Below are 14,190 nucleotides of genomic sequence, written 5' to 3'. Positions count from 1 at the left end.
ACTTTTCTATGCAGGATATTGATGTATTAGATGATATTCACATTGGTGAGGGCAATCTTTTTTATTCAGTCTACCAATTTAAATGCTAATCCCTTCCAGAAACACCCTCACAGTTACACTCAGAAATAATACCTTATCAGCTGTCTAAGTATTCTTTATCCTTGTCAAGTTGGCATATAAAATTAACTATCACACCTCCAAAATCCAAAGAGGCTCATTGGGCATTGTGCCTCACTTTTGGCTATAGGGGGAGCCAAACGCAACAACTTATCTTTCACTTTAGATGGAATATCTCTAAATTCCCCACACCAATGGCCCCCTAGAAATTTCACTGAGGTAGGAGGCCCCTGAAACTTGGTTGAAGTTATTTCTCACCTTTTCACAAACAAATTTCTCATGAATAAGTCTAAGGTAGTTACCACTTATTGATCACTAGGTCCAATCAGCATAATGCAATCAATGTAATGGACCAGTGTGATAACTTACGAAATGAAAAGGTGTTCAGGATCTTTGTAAACTTTAATTATACCCCAATAAAGCCAAGGAAAAAAAATCTGCAAACTAAATTATGACATAAGGCTGGAGAGTTTATATACACCTGAATCCAGATAGTGAAAATGTATTGCTGGCCTTACTAGCTAAAAGAAATCTGGGAAGAGGCAGACCAAGATGCTGGAATATAAGGCTCTACCAATAGGCCTGCCTGCAGGGACACCAAGTTAACAACTATCTACACACAAAAGACACCTTCAAAAGAACCAAAATTCAAGTGAGCACTCATAGTACCTGGTTTTAACTTCATATCACTGAAAAAGGCACTGAAGAGTTAGAAAAAAGTCATGAATTCCAAACACCACCCCTCCCCTGCCCCTCGCAGCAGCAGTATAGTGCTGAGAGCTTCTCTAGATGCTGGAGGAGGGAGGACACAGTAATTGTGAGGCAGTGAACTCAGTGCTGTTTGGTTAGAGTAGAAAGGAAAATAGGTCAAACTCAGCTGGCACCCATCCATGGAGGGAGCATTTAAATCTATCCCAGCCACAGGGAAATCACCCATTGTAGCAGTAAGAATTTGAGTGCCTGTAAACCTTGTCACATAAAGCTACAGTGCACTGTGTCTCCAAATTTGAAAGGCAGTCTAGGCCATATTGACTGCAACACTTAGGCGAGACCTAGTGCTAAACTGGGCCCAGAGACAGTGGATTGCCGGGGACATGTGACATACTGGGACTCCAGTTGGGTCAGCCAAGAGAGTGTTGAAATTACCACTCCCCTAACCACAGGCTGCACAGCCCATGGCTCCAAAAGAGACGCTTTCCCTCCACTTGAGGAGCAGAGAGGAAGGAGTGGAAAGGATTTTGCCTTGCATCGAGGATACCAGCTCAGCCACAGTAGAATAGAGCAAAATACTAGCAAACCAAATCTAACAATAAATTACAAGAGTCATCCATCATGACCAAGTAGGATTTATCACTGGGATGCAAGGATGGTTCAATATATGCAAATCAATGTGATACATCATATCAACAGAATGAAGAATAAAAACAATATGATCATTTTAATTGATGCTGAAAAAGCATTTAGTAAAACTCAACATCCCTTCATGATGAAACCTTCAAAAACCTGAGTATAGAAGGAACATACCTCAACATAAAAAAAGCCATATAAGATAGACCCATAGCTGTTATCATAGCAAATTGGGAAAAACTGAAATCCTTTCCTTTAGGCTGGGTGCAGTGGCTCACCCCTTTAATCTCAGCACTCTGGAAGGCTGAGGCAGCCAGATCACTTGAGGTCAGGAGTTCAAGACCAGCCTGGTCAACATAGTGAAACTTTGTCTCTACTAAAAATATAAAAATTAGCTGGGTGTGTGGTGCATGCCTGTCATCCCAGCTACTCAGGAGGCTGAGGCAGGAGAATAGCATGAACCTGGGAAGCGGAGGTTTCAGTGAGCTGAGATTGTACCACTGTACTCCAGCCTGGGTGACAGAGTGAGACTCCATCTCAAAAAAAGAGAGAGAGAAAAGAAATCCTTTCCTCTAAGATTGGAAACATGACAAGGATGCCCACTGTCACCACCGTTATTCAATATAGTACTGGAAGTCCTCGCTAGAGCAATCAGAGAAGAGAAACATAAATGAACATGCAAATCAGAAAGGAGGAAGTTGAATTATCCTTGTTTGCATATGATATGATCTTATATTTGGAAACACCTAAAGCCTCCACAAGAAAACTCTTAGAACTGATAAGCAAATTCAGCAAAGTTGCAGGATATGAAATCCACATACAAAAATCGGTAGCATTTCTATATGCCAACAGTGAACAATGGGAAAAAGAAATAAAACATAATCCCATTTGCAGCAGCCACACATAAAATTAAATACCTCGGAATTAACTAAAATAGTGAAAGATCTCTATAATGAAAACTATAAAACACTGATGAAAGATATCAAAAAGGACACCCAAAGATAGAAAGACATTCCATGTTTATTTTAAAATGCCCATACTGCCTGTAGTAATCTACTGATTCAATGAAATCCCTATGCAAATACCAACACCACTCTTCACAGAAATAGAAAAAAAAAAATTCTAAAATTTATATGGAACCACAAATGACCCAGAATAGCCAAAACTATCCTAAGTCAAGAAATAAAAATAAAGCTGGAGGAATTGCATCACCTGACTTCAAATTATGCTACAGAGCTAGAGTGACCAATACAGCATGATACTGGCATAAAACAAACACATAGACCAATGGAACAGAGTAGAGAACCCAGAAACAAATCTATACACCTATAGTGAACACCTTTTTGACAAAGGTGCCAAGAACATACACTTCAGAAAAGAGAGTTTCTTTAATAAACGGTGGTGGGAAAACTAAATATTCATATGTAGAAGAAGGAAACTAGATCCCTATCTATCACCAGATACAAAAAATCAAATAAAAATGGATTAAAGACTTAAATCTAAGATCTCAGATTATGAAACTACTACAAAAAAACATTGCAGAATATCTCCAGGACATTGGTCTGGGCAAAAATTTTTTGAGCAATACCCCACAAGCACAAACAACCAAAGCAAAAATAGACAAATAAGATCACATCAAATCAAAAACCTTCTGCACAGCAAAGGATGCAATCAACGAAGTGAAGAGACAGCCCACAGAAAGGGACAGCGTACTTGCAGACTGCCCATCTGACAAAAGGTTAATAACCAGAATACATAAGGAGCTCAAACAACTGCCGAAAAATAAAATCTAATAATCCAATCCAAAAAGGGCAAAATATTTGCATAGACATTTCTCAAAAGTAGGCACACAAATGGCAAAAAAACATGAAAAGGAGCTCAACATCACTGATCATCAGAGAAATGCAAATCAAAACTACAGTAAGATATCTTCTCACTCCAGTTAAAATAGCTTATATCCAAAAGACAGGCAATAGCAAATGCTGGCAAGGATGCGGAGAAAAGGGAACCTTTATACACTATTGCTGGGAATGTAAATTAGTACAATCACTGTGGAGACCAGTGTGAGGGATCCTCAGAAAACTAAAAGTAGAGCTACCATACAATCTAGCAGTCCTACTTCTGGGCATATATCCAAAAGAAAAGAAATCAGTATATCAAAGAGATATCTGCTCCTAAGTTCTTACTTACCTGTGGGATCTAAAAATCGAAACAATTGAACTCTTGTACCTAGAGAGTAAAAAGATGGTTCCCAGAGGCCGAGAAACATAGGGGGAAGATGAGGGAGGAGTCAGGAGGTCAGGCGGGGTTGGTTAATGGGTACTAAAATATAAATAGAAAGAATGAGTAAGCCTCATGATTTGAATAATAACTTTACTGTACATTTAAAAATAACGTAAAGAGTTTAATTGGATTGTTTGTAACTGAAATAATGAATGACTGGGGGAAGCATGCCACGTTCTCCCTGGTACACGGATTTCACGTTGCTTGCCTACATCAGAACATCTCATACATCTAATATACACATCTACTGTGATCCAAAATGTACAATGTAAACATTAAAATCGAATAAAACAATAAAAGCAAACTGGCTCTGATGAGTCTTATTGGCAGTGATGGGAAAAAGCATTTGACAGATTAATAATTGCATACGAGGTACCAAAGGATGTGTTAATTTTCTCAAGCTCCTTTTCATATGCTTTTTTTGTCATTTGTGTGTCTACTTTTGAGAAATGTCTATGCAATTTGCTTGAGAAAATTACCACAGCTGTAATTGAAGTCACCACTTAGTTAAGCTTACAATAATTCACTGACATTCTCCAAGATCCGTCTGTCTTAGGCATGTCAAATAGGCTAAACGATGGGGATACGATGGGAATCATCACCTCTGCACCTTTCAAGCCCTTGATGGTGGCACTAATCTCTGTAATCACCCCAGGAATGCAATATTGCTTGTCGTCTACTTTTTCCCAGTTCCAGAGGTTATCTCTTGGCCTTTTCTCCCAGAAGAATCTTCGCATTAACACTAGACACTCAAAGAGGCTAAGAATTACACTTAAGTTGTAATTCAGCCAACTGCAGGAGGAGGTTCTACAGTTGATTTTCAGCCATATCAGCCTTGTGGCTATTCAGGTAGATAAGATTCTCTTTAAGGGCACATGTAAAAGCTTTCAGGTCTTTATGAGCTCATCCTTTTCTTTCCTCACCTCATTCAGAGACAATAGTAGCAACCAGCTACTGTTGGTATACTCATTAGTTTGCTGAAAATATTTGAAAGTATTATATACATAGTCAAACAGGTTCTTGCCTTTTTTAAGTCGTTGATTAAGACTGTCCAGTGGTGACATGTTGGACTACCATCAGAGCTCTCTTTGCTACTGAAAGTAGAGTCATTAGTATTTTTAAATCTAATCTAATTATAGAGCCAATTCTAGAAACTCCAGAACCGATTTAGAAAACTCATTCTTAAAGTTCTGTCCCTCTAGAACCATTCCTAGCTTCAAAATTTGTATTAGGGTTCTCTATACAAACAAAATAAAAATGATTTCATATATCTATATAATAAAAAATATAAAATTTATATAAACTTATATATGGGTATATATAATGTGTCTCTCTATATATACATACATATAGTAAACATTAAAGTTAAAAAAATTTTAAATTTTACATTTACCTTTCCCTCTATCCATATATATGTGTGCATGTGTGTGTGTTTATACAGGGATAGAGAGTGAAAGAGAAATTTATTATAAGAAATTGGCTCATACCATTGTAATTATGGCTGAGATCTCCCAAGATCTGCCATCAGCAAGCTAGATAGCAAGGAGAACCTATAGTATGGATCCAGTTTGAAGACAATTGCTTGATAACCCAATGGTATAACCTCCAACCTGAAAGCTGGTAGGTGGAAGACCCAAGAACCAATGTTTCAGTCCAAGTTCAAAAGCTACAAAATGCCAATATTCTAGCTCATGCAATCAGGCAGAAAGAATCCCCTTTTAAGAGTGTCAGCCTTTTTGTTCTATTCAGGTCTTCAACTGATTACAGGAGATCCACTCACATTGGGAAGGAAATCTGTTACTCAGTCTACTGATTCAAATGTTAATCTCATCCAAAAACATTCTCACAGACACAGTCAGAATAATGTTTGATGAAATATCTGGGCATGCTGTGACTCAGTCAAGATGACACAAAATTAAACATGACATATTACTGAACACAAATACTTTGCACATTAGAAAAAATGAAAACTTCAAATAAGTCGGCCAAAAATACTGCTATTTTAATATTCTCTTTCTAATTGACCTCAGTTTTACTTAGTTAAAAATTTTCACAAGTCTTTCTTTTGAGGTCACTGCCTAGAATATCTTTGCTTTACAGTTGCTGCAATTGTACCCTCCGTTCAATTCATCCTGCATGTTTCTAACCAAATCAATGCCTCACACTTCTGCCCTCTGTAACATTTACGTGCTCCTCTTTTAGCAATCAACACGGCTTGTCTTTTGGTAGAGACGTAGAAACGTCTGTATATTGCCTGTTCCTCTCAATGAGTTCCTTAGCTTCCAGTACCAAAAAGTCATTTAATTTTTTAAAATCTTAATCATATATTTAATTTAATGTGTCCCCAAAATAATCATTTCCAAAAGTTGTTAATTTTGATACCTTGCTGAATTAAGTGGACTATCTTGTTCCTCCTAAATGTTCAACAAGTGTTTATTGAGGTGAATAAAATTGCTTAAAGTAAACAAATCTCCTATTTGAAAACTGGAAGAGTCTACCAAGATGAATAGTGGATCATATTTAAAACTCTTTTAGTTGGAATTTTGTACACATATTTTTTACATTAAAGGCTCAGTCCCAATCCTACATTTCAATTTCACACAAACACAGCAATTTCCTGACTGAATATTCTAAATTGCAGTCCACTGGAGGACTCTAGCAAATGGTCCCTTCTCTCCACATATGGTTTATCTCACACAGAAAGACCCACATTTGCAACCTGAGTCAACCTGTGCAGAAAGAAAAACACTGTAGAGTGTGGAAACTTTATTACTATTCTTAATTGCATTCTTGGTACAGTGGGAGTAATGATTTTACTGCACTTTACAGAATAAACCACTTATTTCTCCTCAAGCACTTTCTTCCAGAAGAGAATTGAGTCTATTAAACAAATAGTTGGCCAATAGTGGCTTAAAAAATTAGTATTTACAAACATTTATAAACAATGTAAAAGTAAAGTCATTTTGAACTAAAAGTTGTCCTAAACATGTGATGGTGGACAGTAAATAGTTAAAGAAATAAGAGGTGATAGAATGTGAGTAAAGAATTTCAACCAGGTGAATTGATAACTTCTCATGGTTCACAATTTTTGGCATTGGAAAGTTTCTCCTCCTCCATTTTCTCTAAACTGTCAACCCCCTCCAAAATTTCTTGGGGAAAAATCCTAAAATTCTCTAAATCTAGATAGGTATATTTTTAGGCTGCTAGTGTGCTGGATGTGAAGTTGTACTTATCAACCCTAGAAAGAATGTAATGTTCCCTGGTACTTCAAAGCAACCAGATTTAGAATCAACAGTGAAAATTTTAGTGTTGGATTTTAATGTTGAATTGGTTTGCATTTAGAGCAGAGGAAGATTGACACCATAGGAGGCCCTTGCAGCACATGGCTTTGTCCATCTGGAAAGGGGGTAGTGTGCTATTGCTGCCGATGCTCACTGTATGTTCTGGGTTTAGATAAGTCCAAATAAAAATAAAATAAAACGTGTATTACACTCAGGCAAAATGTTTAATACTTTATAGTCATACATGAAGTAAATTTAGAGGAGGATAGGTCTATCCCCTATCCTGGTCTATTCTGGAAATTTAATGTTGGAGAGAAGCAACTTGAAGTCAGGGCAACAAATCAGCACAGGTAAGGATCCTCTAACTTTGCCAGGATGAAAAATGGTTGACAGAAGAAAGACTGCCTGTAAGACTTCCCTGATTATTGTTTAGGAAGAAACATTGCCTCCCCTAGCAGCTAAGGAATTGTAGTGCTAAAACGCCTCGAGCAGAGGAGCTTTATTTCTTCTATTAACCACTGTATGCCCAGAACACAGCACAATGTCTTGCATATAGTAGACACCCAAAATACTCATTGCAAGTTTGAGTCGGGAGGTTACACAATGCGTACCTAACAGCACACTCTGAGCCTTGGCTACTCTTCCTACTTAAACATGGCTGAGTTTCTGTCTTTTAATTTTTCTCTTTGATATTTAACTATTAAGATGACATAATTAGTATACAATGAAAGGTATAAAAGGTTAGGTAAATGAGGGCCTCTTGTCGCTGTCAATGTCATCCTGACTCCACACGCTCTCAGAGGAACTTTCCTAGGGTTCCCTTTTGAAAGTTACAACATTAATAGCTTTGAGCAAATGATTTTTAAAAATCCAGTGAACATTGTCAGTAAAGTTCTGCTTTCTTTTTTGCAAAAATTGATTCCCTCTTTTCTTCTCTTTATTTCTTTAAATCTATCATTTTTCCTCTGGATTCCCCCTTTCTGCTTCTTGTTTTCTCTCCCTTTTCTTTCTCTTTCTCCTCTTCCCCTCTTTTCCTTTCTAGCACTTTCTTTCTCTGGTTCTTCTGTCTGACAAATCACAATCTCTTTCTTTCTCTCCCTTTCTCTCTCTCTCTCTCTCTCTATATATATATATAGAAATATACTTACATATCTCTTTATATAGAAATATATATACTTACATATCTATATTTATAGATATATAAGGCTATGTCATAAGATATAAACATATCTATATAGAGAAATCTCATCTTTTAAAGCAAATATCAAATATATAAACCATAGATATCTTAATGAGGTTATAACAGTATGGGATATTTTCTTTTTTCTTTTTTCCTTCCAATCACTATTTTAGGTTCGGGGGTGCCTGTGCAGCTTTGTGACATGGGCAAACTGCATGTGGCTCAGGTTTGCTGTACAATGATTTTGTTACCCGGGTAGTACCCAACAGGTAGCGGTTTTAATCCTCATCCTCCTCTCACCCTCCACCTTCAATTAAGTCCCAGTGCCTACTGTTCTCCTCCTGGTGTCCATGTGCACTCGAGAGACATTTACTTTCTGACTTAAGCAGCTGAGTAATGTCAGCAGTTGCTAATGTTTCCACTTCAAAGGACTTTCTAGCATTAGTAGATCAAGTGATCCCTAGAAATATTTTGTGAATTGTATGTCACTAGCTTGAACCCGAGAGCCTTCATAAATATCTGATATCACTTTCACTAATGATGTTTATATTTTTCTGAACAGAGAGAAAAAAGAGATTCCCATTTAATAAAAGTGTTTACCCAATATATTTTTCTTCAGTAGGCAAATAATTGAAACACACTGAAGTATTGAATAAAGTGCATATGGCATTTTGTAAGCATATAATATAGCCTTGGTTATGCACTGAAAAAAATGAGTTTGTAGAACATTGTTTCACGGTGGCTGAGAGTTTTTTTTTACAAGAAGTCCAGCTCTCTTTGGGAAGGTAGTTATGAGCAGTGCCCGAGGCTTCAGCAAAACCACAGTCTCCAGGAGCCTCACCAGCCTAGCCTGGAGGTCTTGTAGGTGGCATTATTTCATTACCTATTATGGCTGCAAAAAAAGTTTAGTATGAAATGTATTATGTAAACTGAAATTATGAGTTTATTAGTAAAAAAAACTTTTATGACAATAATCTAATTTAAAAACTATTTTTGTTTAAAAAAGGGTTTAACCATAAGAAAAAAATATACTATTCCCTTTTCTTCCAATGTTATTTAAAAACACTATTTTAATGGAAAATTTATATGTGCTCAGGATAAAAAAAAAATCGAATACTCCCAACCTTCACACTGACTCCCCAGAGGCAGCCACTGTCAACATTTCCTTGTGTTTATGCAGCTCTCTTTATGTGTGTATAAATCTTGGTTTCACCCTTTGCGCTTTGACATTTTTTCATAATGAAAACTGTTGGTCTCTTATATTAAAATCTGTCATAAAAATCCATTCAATGGTTATGCTATACTTCATTTAACTGGCCCCTTGTTAATGAACAATGAAGTTTTTTCAAATGTATTAATATAAAAATGTTGTATTAAACACTCTTACATTCATCTTTGCCTGCTTGAATTAGTATATTTATTTTTAAAAAGTCCTCACAAATGGAATTGTTGTACCAAGAGTTTCTGCACTTTAAATTTTAATGGGTAGTGCCAAATGGCTATTGAAAGGGAATGTACCTGTAGACACTTCCCCATCCACTTCAATATCGGGCAATATTGCACACTCAATCTTTTCCTATCTAAATGATAAGAACTTGAATCTCACAGTGATTTAATTTCCATCTTATCCTGAATGAAGTGGCACACCTTTTCATGTGACTATTGATATTTCTCTTTCTTTTCTGGCAGATTCATAATGTGAATACATTTTTTAATTTGCAGGGCCTCAATGAGTTATCTTAGTTTCTGCCAAATTTCTTTACTAGCTAGCAACAAAAGACTCTTAAAATAAATTACATGCCCCTTCACCACTCCTGGCCAACAGTTCAGAATCAGGACAAAGAAAAAGTTACAGGAACTAGAGAGAGAAAGTTGGGGAACTAGGGAAAGAAAAAGAAGGGATAACGAGAGAGCCCTGACTCCTGAGTGTTGTAATTTTGAATTCCATGCCTGCTGAAAAGAGATATTTAATGCTCTAGTCCATCAGTGTAAGAGACTGACAGCAATTCCAGGATTTTCTCTGGCTCTCACCAACCCTCTTCACCCAGGCAGTAGTAGTTTGGTTGGGCAAGGAGTCAAAAATTCTATAGAAGCATCAGAGTAATGCATTGGATTTGAAACTAAAGGTAAATGTATCCCTCAGTGCCCCCTTTAGCAGCGTACTTGTAAATAAGTAAGGAAAATATTGCATCTACAATTCTCTTACTTCTCTGTTTACCCTTGTGGAAAGCAGACACCCAGGAGAATGACTTCAGTCATCGAATTCTCCCACCTTGCTTCCATAAATGACAGGCAGATAGGGGGTTTTCATAAAATATGTATTTATTTCTAAGCGTGAGTTACTCTAATATGACTGTGACTGCTTACAACACATTAAATGACATCCCCTCACCCTACTGATATATGAGGACCACAGAGTGATAAAATTGAAAAATCACACAATAAAATTAGTCTCCTCACTTCATTGCCACGATGCAGAAAGGGCTTTCCATTTACCTTTCTCGTTTTCTAAAAATAAATACATAACTGAGAACAAATCTAACTTTTTCATCCATTATGATTTATCAGTCATTACCTTATCATTTCTTGCCTCATACACTGCTCACTGGCCTGTGCTGAAAATAAAAATACTTAAGAGAAGTGGGATTGATATACAAAAGAGCAATGATGATAATATGGGAAGGGGAATATAAAGAATCCTAAAAATGATAAAAAAATCAGTACTTAACCTCTTTTTAAATAAGGAAGGGGCTCAAATTCTCCCCCTTCTGCTGTAGAAAAATCATTTATAGAGCTCATACAAGGATACAGTTTCCGGGCAGGGAACCACTGTCAGCTCTGTCGCTCTTGAGGCAAATTCAAGGTCTCCCGATTAGTAATGAATGAAGATACAGGCCCTCCCTCAATTGTCCATGTGTCTTAGAGGCAGGTATCTATTTTTTGACATTAATGGGATTTAGACACCCATAAGAAACCCATGGACTTATGAATATGCAAGAAGAGCTTCAGCCTCATAGGTTTATCCATTTAAGAATTATTCTACTACATCCTCCTTTATTCTTTCTCTACTATTATTATTTCTAAAAAACAAAAAAATCAAACAGTTATCTATGTTTAATGCAGTATGTCATGCTAGGTAGGCAAAAATCTACACAAATCCACATGTATGTATTCTCAGCTTATAAACTAAAATAACACTGACCTTTAAAAAATTTTGAAGTCAGTGTTAGAAGCTTTTTTTTATTAACTGCAAACAGCAAATTGCCAGGCAGCCAGGGGAATGAGTCAGCAGCATTTCAATAATTGTATTTACTCAGAGAAAACAAAATAACGGGTTTCCACTGAATAAATATGATTCTATATTTATTCAATGACAAAAATAAATTGAAAAAAATTGTTTTTCAAAAATTCCAGAATTATTTAATCTATCTTTGAAAATAGAATTCTTTCTTACAATAGAGTTTGGGACTCATTTTTAAAGTACTGCGGAACTAATCCTTGATGTGTTTAAGCAATAAATTTCCTTTGGTCCCTATTTTAGTCATTTCCTACATTCCATGAACAGGATATGGGAGGAGTGGCTGTTTCCCATTTATCTAATCTATCTCTAACCTTGGAGACTAAGGTTAAATTCAACTCCTTTCTTGCCCATGGGCTGACAGACGGGAATCATTCAGCGACAGCAACCACCCACTTAATTTTTATGTGCGAGACATTATCCTCTCCAGATAGCGATGATAAAGGGCTGGAGGAAAGAAATCTGTGTGACCCATTCAGACATACCTGAAATCTCTCTAACTGAGCAAAAGAGAAAATATAAATAGCTTCAAAGTGCTATCATGCAAATAGGAATTTTTTACCATAATTATCTTCTGTTCTGTGGTAAAATTTTATTGTTAAATGTTTAACTAATAATAGTATAATGGGAATAATCCCCTTTCCTTCAAGTGTAAAGATGACATTATTGATTTTGCAATACTGGGCCTGTAATTTGAATTATTGTCTATGTAATGAGGCAAGTTGGAAATTTTCTATTCATCATAATATAAAAAGGAATACATGAAAAATAATACTTAGCTTAAGATGCAAACATCTGTAATGGAGGGTGGAAAGAAACTTGTAATTGTTCACTAAGCATCTACATTTCTTACAGGGGTTAGGTACAAATAAAATAAGATAAGGCCTGTAATCCCAGCACTTTGGGAGGCCGAGGCAGGTGGATCACGAGGTCGAGAGATCGAGACCATCCTGGTCAACATGGTGAAACCCTGTCTCTACTAAAAATACAAAAAATTAGCTGGACACGGTGGCGCGTGCCTGTAATCCCAGCTACTCAGGAGGCTGAGGCGGGAGAATTGCCTGAACCCAGGAGGCGGAGGTTGCGGTGAGCCCAGATCGCGCCATCGCACTCCAGCCTGGGTAACGAGAGCGAAACTCCGTCTCAAAAAAAAAAAAAAAAGATAAGGATTAATAGCGTAAGTATTTTCAGGGCCGAAAGACTTGAGAAAGCCTTGCTGCATTTGCCACTGGTCTGTGGATGGCTAGACTTCCCACTCAGTAAATGAGAAAAAGCAATTTTCACTTTTCTCACCAGTTCCAGGCCATCATTTCATTCCAAAAGAGCTGCCTCTTGGGAAAACTAGTGATTAACTTGAGATTCTGGGAATTTGCTTTACTAGCCTGTAGAAATCATGTAACTTTAGATATTTGTCTCAGGATCTATATAAAAAGAATAAGAAATTAGAAACAAATAAAGAACTGGAAATGCAGTGGTGGTTTAAACAATGCTGTTACAGACAAATCCTTCAGTTTTAAAAACCTTGCTAAGAGTTCTCTTGAATTCCCCACTTGCTTAAAAAGTAATTGCTGTCCATATTCTCTCGTTTGAATTCTAGAATTAAATTTTAAAATATTATTTAATGCCTATGTATTACGTTGAAACAAACTATCATGATGACAAAAAGCACCCCAACTCCCAAATTGAAATGCCTAAGGAACCTGCAATTAATCAATCTGCGACCTTTTGGATACACTGTGACCTCGAGATATCATCTGATGCTTTGTTCTCTGTCTTTTGCTTTTGATGACGACGGAGTGGCCATGTGTCTGTAGTGTTATTTATTAGAGACAAGAGAAATGCATATCAGGATACATTCATAAACTTTTTTGATCTCTTTGGAAGATGACACAAATAGAAATATCATTAAATTTGCATTTATAATCAAAATCCAAAAGGATTTGGAAGATGATTATAAGCTAATGTAAAATGAAAAGACAACTAAGAAAAGCTTGCAAAAGTAAAGCATTCCCTGGTGAAATAATCTGAGGTCAAACATCATTCATACTTTAATTAAAGAATAAAACGTGTTTTCTGAAATTCAACTGCCTAAGCTAGGTTTCACTTCTTGGAAAGATGATAGGACACTGAGCAATTAGAGGTTGTGGGTAGAGGGAAGCCAAGTCTGGTTCCTTTTCCTGCCCCTGTGAGGACAAGTCCTTTCCTTAAAGAGTCAGCTTGTCTTCAGAAAGAAAAGACTCTTCCTGGTAAAATATTTTAATAGTTGGAATGGTTCTTTAATGCCCTAAATCACCCAGAAGATCTCACCAACATCCCATTAGCAGGTTGGTAAGCACTTATCCCATATGCTCTATTTTCTTTTACAATTAAATATAATTTCTTTTTTACATATGAGTATTTAATAATAATGATTTTTATATATTATGTGTCATGATCTTTTAATTAATCATCTAATTACTTTAACTTTGAAGTGGCATTCACAATCTTCTCATCTTAATTTGGTTTCACAAACAAACTTTTCAACCAGAGAGAATGTATAATCCAAGAACGTAAGTATGGCTGTTCTACTTTACCTCAAAAGTCGGGAAAGATTTGCCAGCCTGCTTATCAATAAATATGATTTGTTACCAAGGTTGGGGTGGAACTGAGATTGCAGGTGATTGTAACGGACTCAGTTCTCAGGG

The sequence above is a fragment of the Aotus nancymaae genome, unplaced genomic scaffold (assembly GCF_030222135.1).
Source record: "Aotus nancymaae isolate 86718 unplaced genomic scaffold, 86718_ANA_hifiasm-v0.15.2.pri h1tg000033l, whole genome shotgun sequence".
Lineage (NCBI taxonomy): Eukaryota > Metazoa > Chordata > Mammalia > Primates > Aotidae > Aotus > Aotus nancymaae.
This window is presented reverse-complemented; position numbering follows the sequence as displayed.